The following is a 6,824-nucleotide window of genomic DNA, read 5'->3' on the forward strand; positions in this document are numbered from 1 at the left end:
TCTTAAATTGTGTTCTCCTGATAAGGTAAATGTGATGTTCAGTAAACATATGTTAATAAACTAAGTAAGTAAGACAGTTGATTTCATTTACTAATACAAAATATATTTGTTGAGCAAAACAGTTATAGTCCCTGCCCTCATGAAGCTTTTACAGTTGCAGGAGAAACTAATGCTAATCAATAATTATACAAATAAATATACTCCCGCAAACTGTGATAAATGCTGTGAAGGAAAAGGAGGCTCTGAAAGAGTATAAAAGGGACCTGACCAAACTAGAGGGCTGGGAAGGTGTTCTTGGAAAAGTGATTTATCAGCTGAAAGAATCATCCTGACAAAGGACGGAGAAAGAGTACGTGGGCATAACATATGCAAAGGCTCCAAGGTGCTGGCAGATGAATCTCGGGGAATAGAGAAGGCTTGTGTGCACAGAGAGTGTTTGCAGTAGGTTTAAGAGTTAGAGAGAAACTGCATCACATCAGACCTCATAGACTGTATTAAGGATGTAGGCTTTAACCTAAGAGTGATGTTAAGCAATTGAAGGATTTTAAGAGGAGAAACGTCAAAATTAGATTTATGTTATGAAAATGCCCTTGACTGCTGTGCAGAAAATGGTTGGAAGGGAGGAAAAAATAATGCAGAGGAACCAGTTAGGAGGCTGTTGACGTAGAACGGGTGAAAAAGAATAGAAACTTTGACAAGAAGAGCAGTGGCAGAAATGTTGGTAAAAATTGTGGTAATGGGATGATGAGCGGGAGAGGGAGAGGGAAATATTAAGGATGACGCCTGAGTTTCTGGAGTTCAAAAGCGTGTGGACCAGCAATGTATAAAAATATTATAGACCATGACCAAGTGGGATTTATTCCAGGCATACAAAGCTGTTTCGACATTCGAAATCGATCAGTGTAATCTACTGTATCAACAAGGTAAAGAGGAAAAATCATATTGTCAACTGATGTAGGAAAAGCATATGTTAAGATTGAAAATCTATTCATGAGGAAGTCTCAGCAAGTTGGAAATGAAGGAGAGTTGCCTCTATTTGATAAAGAGCATCTATGAAAAGCCCACAGCTATGATCATATTTCATGGTGAAAGACTAAATGCTTTCCCTCTAAGATTGGGACCAAAGCAAAATGTTAGCTCTCATTACTCCTATTGAACATAGTCCTGGAAGTTCTAGCCACTGCAATAAGCAAGAAAAAGAAATAAAAGACATACAGTTTAGAAAGGAAATAAACCTGTGTCTATCTGCAGATAACATGATCATCTATATAGAAAATTTCAAGGATTCTACAAAAAAAACTCTTAGACCTAATAAGTGAGTTCAGCAAGGTGACAGGAAACAAGATCACCACACAAAAATTAGTCACATTTCCATGCACTAACAATAAACATGGAGAAACCAAAATTAAAAATGCAAAACCACAATTGCTCCAAAGAAAATGAAATACTTAGATATACCCTTAACAAAACATATACACTTAACAAAATTTTTATGTTGAAAACTATAAAATACTGATTAAAAAATCAAAGAAGACCTAAATAAATGAAGAAATACAGTATGTTATGGATTGGAAGAATCAACATAGTAAAGATGTCAATTCTCCCCCAATTGGCCTATATGTTTGATACCATTCCTATCAAAACTCTAGCAAGCTTCTTGGAGATAGAGATGAGGTTCTTCCACAATTTATATGAATAGGCATAGGCCCAAACGGCTAAAATGTTCTTGACAAAGAAAAGTAAAGTAGGAGGACTTGTTCTATCTGATAGTGTGTGTGTGTGTGTGTGTGTGTGTGTGTGTGTGTGTGTGTGTATAAAATAATCAAGCCAGCGTGGTATTGGTGGAGGGATAGATATGTAGATCAATGGAACAAAGCAGAGAACCGAGAAATAAAGCCACACAAATAAGCTCAACTGATCTTTGACAAAAGTGCAAAAGCAGTACAATGGACTAAGGATAGCTTTTTCAATGAACAGGGCTGGAGCTGTGGAACATCTATAGTCAAAAAATGAAACTCAACTTAAAATTCAATCTAAAACAAAGATGAACTTTAAATAAGTCATGAACTTAAATGTAAAATGTAAAACTCTGGGGGAAAAAAAAAGAGGGAAAGGAAAAAAGTCTTCAGGATCTAGCTAAGTTTTCTTGGATGATCCATGACAGGAAAAATTCATCCATCGAACTCATCAAAATTAAAAATTTTGTTCTGTGAAAACTTACGTCAAGAGTGAACAGACAAACCACAGAATAGAAAAAATTATATGCAAACCACATACAAAGGACAAGTGTTTAGAGTATTTTCAGAACCCAAGAGTAAAGATACAAACAGCCCAATTAGAAAACAGGCAAAGGCATGAACAGACATTTCACCAAATAGAGTATATAGGGGGCAAACAGGCCCATGAAAAGATGTTTGACATCATTAGTCATCAGGGGAATGCAGATAAAAACTACAGTGATTTATGACTACATACCTGTCAGAATGGCTAAAATAAAAAATGTTGTTTTCAAATTCTGTTGAGGGTGTGGAGAAACTGGATCTCTCACACATTGCTAGTGGAAATGTAAAGTGACACAGCTGTCATTTTTATAAAACTAAACATATAATTACCATATGACTCAGCAATTGCACTCTTAGGCATTTACCCAGAGAAATGATAAGCTCACAAAAAACCTGTACATGAATTGTCATAGCTGCTTTATCTGTAATGGGAAAAACTGAAAACAACCCATTCATCTATTGAAATATCCTTCAACAGATGAATGATTAAACTGTGGAGTGCATATTCCCTGGAATATTGTTTAGCAACAATAGAACAATTGATTCATATGTACGCAAGAACTTGGATAAATCATGAGGAAATTAGTCTGAGCGAAAAGAGTCAGTTCTCCAAAATTACCTACTGTATAACCACACTTGTGTAACATTTTTGAAATGACAAGATTTTAGAAGTAGAGGACAGATTATTGGTTGTCACAGGTTAGGGATGAGGTTGTGGGTGATGTGGCATAGCAGGGAGGTGAATGTAGTTATAAAAGGGCAACATGAGGTGTCCTTGTGGTGTTGGAACTGCTCAATATCTTGACTGTGGTAATGGACCCACAAACCTTTACATGTGATAACATTGTATAGAACAAAATACACACAGACACACGAGTACAAATAAAACTAGGGAAATAGGAACATCTGAATAAGAACATTGAAGTGTACTAATGCCAATATCCTAGATGTGATTTTATACTATAGTTTTACAAACTGTTACCTTTGAGGGAAACTGTACATGGGATCTCTCTTAAAAAATATAATAAAAAGAGTGGATAGTGAGAACATTACTGAAAAGAGCCATGGTCTAAGGCTATTGGTATCAGTATAAACTCCAAATTCCATATTACAGTGTTTTGAACTTTATATGGCCCAACTTGTATTTTTGGGCTGTCTTCCATGACATACCTAGGCAATCTCAGCATTGCAGTCCCTTTGAACTCCTCGCTATTTCCCAAAATGGTTAGAGCATTCCAGCATAATAAGAGAGGGTGTGTGGCTCGGGGCATTGGTCCCCCAACCTGGCTTCGTTGTCAGAGTACCTCCCTTGTCCCACCCACTACAGTGTAAGGATTACGATATCTGCTTGGGCCATGAGTCACCCATAAACTTGAAGTTGTCGCTCTTAATTCTGGTAGCTTACGAAGTATTTTTCCAAACAATGAATGTTCTCTCTTATTTTGGTGACAGTGATTAAGATCAAAATATTACATTTTGTCTACTTTTATTCGAGGTTCCTCTGCCTGGCATTTCCTACCCACAGCTTTGCCCTTCCTTCTTCTCCCTGTCTTAAAGCTATTTCGTTAGTAAAGACTTCTTGTCCATTTAGCTAGATGGAATTGCTTCTGTCTTTGAAATCTCAAAGCCCTTTTGTCAGTATTTTATACTCTCTGTGTTATATTTTGGTTATTCATATATCAGTTTTAAGTTTCCACTACATTTGAACAACTTGGGGTCAGAGTCCATTATCCTGTAGTCCCTCACTCTGCTGTGTGGAGACAGACACCAATAATATGCATTCTAAGTCTTTCGTAGGAGCACTGGGGATAAGGAAAGTTGAAAACCCATACCCACAGGAGTCTCCAAGGATTCTGTGACAGAAAAGATCAACATGTGTGATCTGCCACAGAAAGAGGGCACCTGTACTAGTTAAGTAAGAGCTTTGGGCCCTTTATCTTTGTTATTCCAACCCTGGAGGGCCCCCAATTAAAATTTTTTATTTATGTTTATTTTTTATTGAAATATATTTGACATATAACATTGTGCAAATTTAAGGTGTATAACATGTTAATTTGATACATTTTTATATTGTAATACGACTGCCATAGTAGCAATAATTAGCACGTCTATCATGTTATATAATTATTAATTCTTTTTAATGATTGGAATAATTAAGTTGTAGTATCTTAGCAAGTCTGATGATTATAATACAATATTGTTGCCTATACTTACTATACAATGCATTAAATCTCTAGAACTTATTTACTATTTACTAATCCTTCCAAGTTACTAATCCTTTCCAGTCCTATGAGAATCCCCAAATTGTACTTTGCAAGTGACAGAGATAGGGAGGAAGAGTGAGAAAGAGGAAATCGGCTATCTTCTCTTTTCCCACTGCAGAAGCTTGAAGTGGAGGAGTGTGTGTTAAGTTGAATGACATTTGAAGTTTTATGATTATTAGGCTGGACTAGAGTCTAGAATATCCATAAGTGATGTGAAAAGCTATGGTACATGTCTGAGCTTTTGCTGAGGAGCAGAAATAACCAGACCAGAAGGGGCAGTAAGAGAGATAATTAAATTGCTCCCTGCTTGCATTTTATCATTTCCTGCTTGTTTGATATACCAGTCCTGACTATGGATCAGTGATCCCCACCCTGCTGGCCAGTGCCACACTCAGCAGGTAGGAAGTAGACAGCAGGTAAAGGCTGCTGCTTTTTCCTTCTCCACATGAGGGGCAGGCATTCAATTTCTTGGTCTCCCACCAGGAAATAGGTCCGGGTCAAGTATCTCAGAGAACTCAGGATAAAAGAGAACAAAGAGCTCTGGCACCTGCAGAAAGTAAGAGGAAAAAGGGAGTCCAGTTAAGTGAAGCCAGTGTCAGAGAAACTTTGATACCCGAAATTCCTTCTTGCTGATACTGGTGCCTCTGTCTGTCCTGGCATGTCCTGGCAACCAGGTCACATTTGTGGATCCTTTCCACCTGTCCCTGGATCCCGCAGGCAGCAGGCATCTGGCATCTGGCATCTGGCATCTGGCATCTGGGAGGTAGCATAGTGCAGCAAAAAGAGCCCTCTACTCATTCATATTGTACTCATTGCAGTGCAGACTGGCACAGCCTTTCTGAAGGGCAACTTAGCCAGATCTAGCAAAAGCCTGGCAATGTTTATACCTGTGTAAGAATTAGGATTAGGATCAACTTCAAATAACTCCAAGATCCAAAATAACTATGATTTAAACCACCTGGAATTTTCTTTATCTCTCATGTAAATGAGAGTATGTATGTGGTTGAGAGCTGGAACTTGCCTGAGTTCCAAGAAAGATTCATGTTCCTCCCAGCTCAATCATGACCCAAGAGAACCCATGTCCAGGCAGAAGGATGGATTGTAGCCATTGAAGGATGTGTCCAGTGAAGAAAAAGGGCAAAGGTCCCAGAACATATGTGTCTGAGGAAGAGTCCTGGAAGCTGTCACATAGCAGTTTTGCTCACACCTCATTGAGAAAACCTCAACCACAGGGGCCATGCCCACTTGCAAGGCTCACTAGAAAAGGCAGTCAGTTCAGATGATTAAGTATCTAGCTAAAATTTTGGAAGAAAGGTAAAATAATATTAGAGAACAATTAACACTTTTTTATGCCTTGCTTATTTCACTTAATATTATATCTTGGAGATGATTCAATATCAGTACTTAAAGAGGTTCTTCATTTTAATGTATTTTATTTTTTAAGGCTGAATAGTACTTCATTTTTTGAAAGCATTATGATGTATTTAGCCAATCCCTTGTTGGCGAACAGTTAGGTAGATGTCAAACTTACATTGTTATAAATATTGACACAGTGGGTAACCTTGTACATATGTAATTTTATATATATGTGAATATATCTGTAGGATAAATTCCCAGATGTGAGTTTGCTAGGAATTTGTAACTTTGGGTAGATTATTGCCAAATTGTCTTTATTAGATTTGTAACAGTGAAAGTCCCATTATCATAAATAACCCTCTCCAAAATGGCGTACATCAAATGTTTTTATTGTTGCCTATATGATGGTTAATATGCAATTAAAAAAATAAACAGTGCCACAGTTAAAAAGTTTTTTGCATATATCTTTGCACTTTTGTCACCTTATCTTTAAAGATTAAGATCCTAGAGAGGAATTTTTGGATAAAAAATTATGCAATTTTTTAAACTCTTTTAAAACATTTAAAAATTTTTAAAAAATTAGTTTCAAGTATACAGTACATTGGTTAGACATTTGTGTAGTTTATAAAACGATTCCCCTAACTGCTCCTTCTCTCCTCTGGTTTTCCACCTAGGTCAAAATTTTAAACTCTTGATCCTTGTTACCAAACTCTTCAAGAAATATGTGCAAATTTTCTCATTCCCACTTACAATGCTTGAAAAGAGATTACTTCAGAAGAGGGTAACAAGGTAAAATGCAGCAGAGAGGAAGACAGTTTTAGGAATCAAATATGCCAGAGTTTGCATTGGATTATTTTAGATCCTCTGAAGAGTATTGAATTATTATTATTTTTATTGGTTAGCTTGGCTCAAGAAATAGTCT

The sequence above is a fragment of the Pteropus alecto genome, unplaced genomic scaffold (genome assembly GCF_000325575.1).
Source record: "Pteropus alecto unplaced genomic scaffold, ASM32557v1 scaffold95, whole genome shotgun sequence".
Classification (NCBI taxonomy): domain Eukaryota; kingdom Metazoa; phylum Chordata; class Mammalia; order Chiroptera; family Pteropodidae; genus Pteropus; species Pteropus alecto.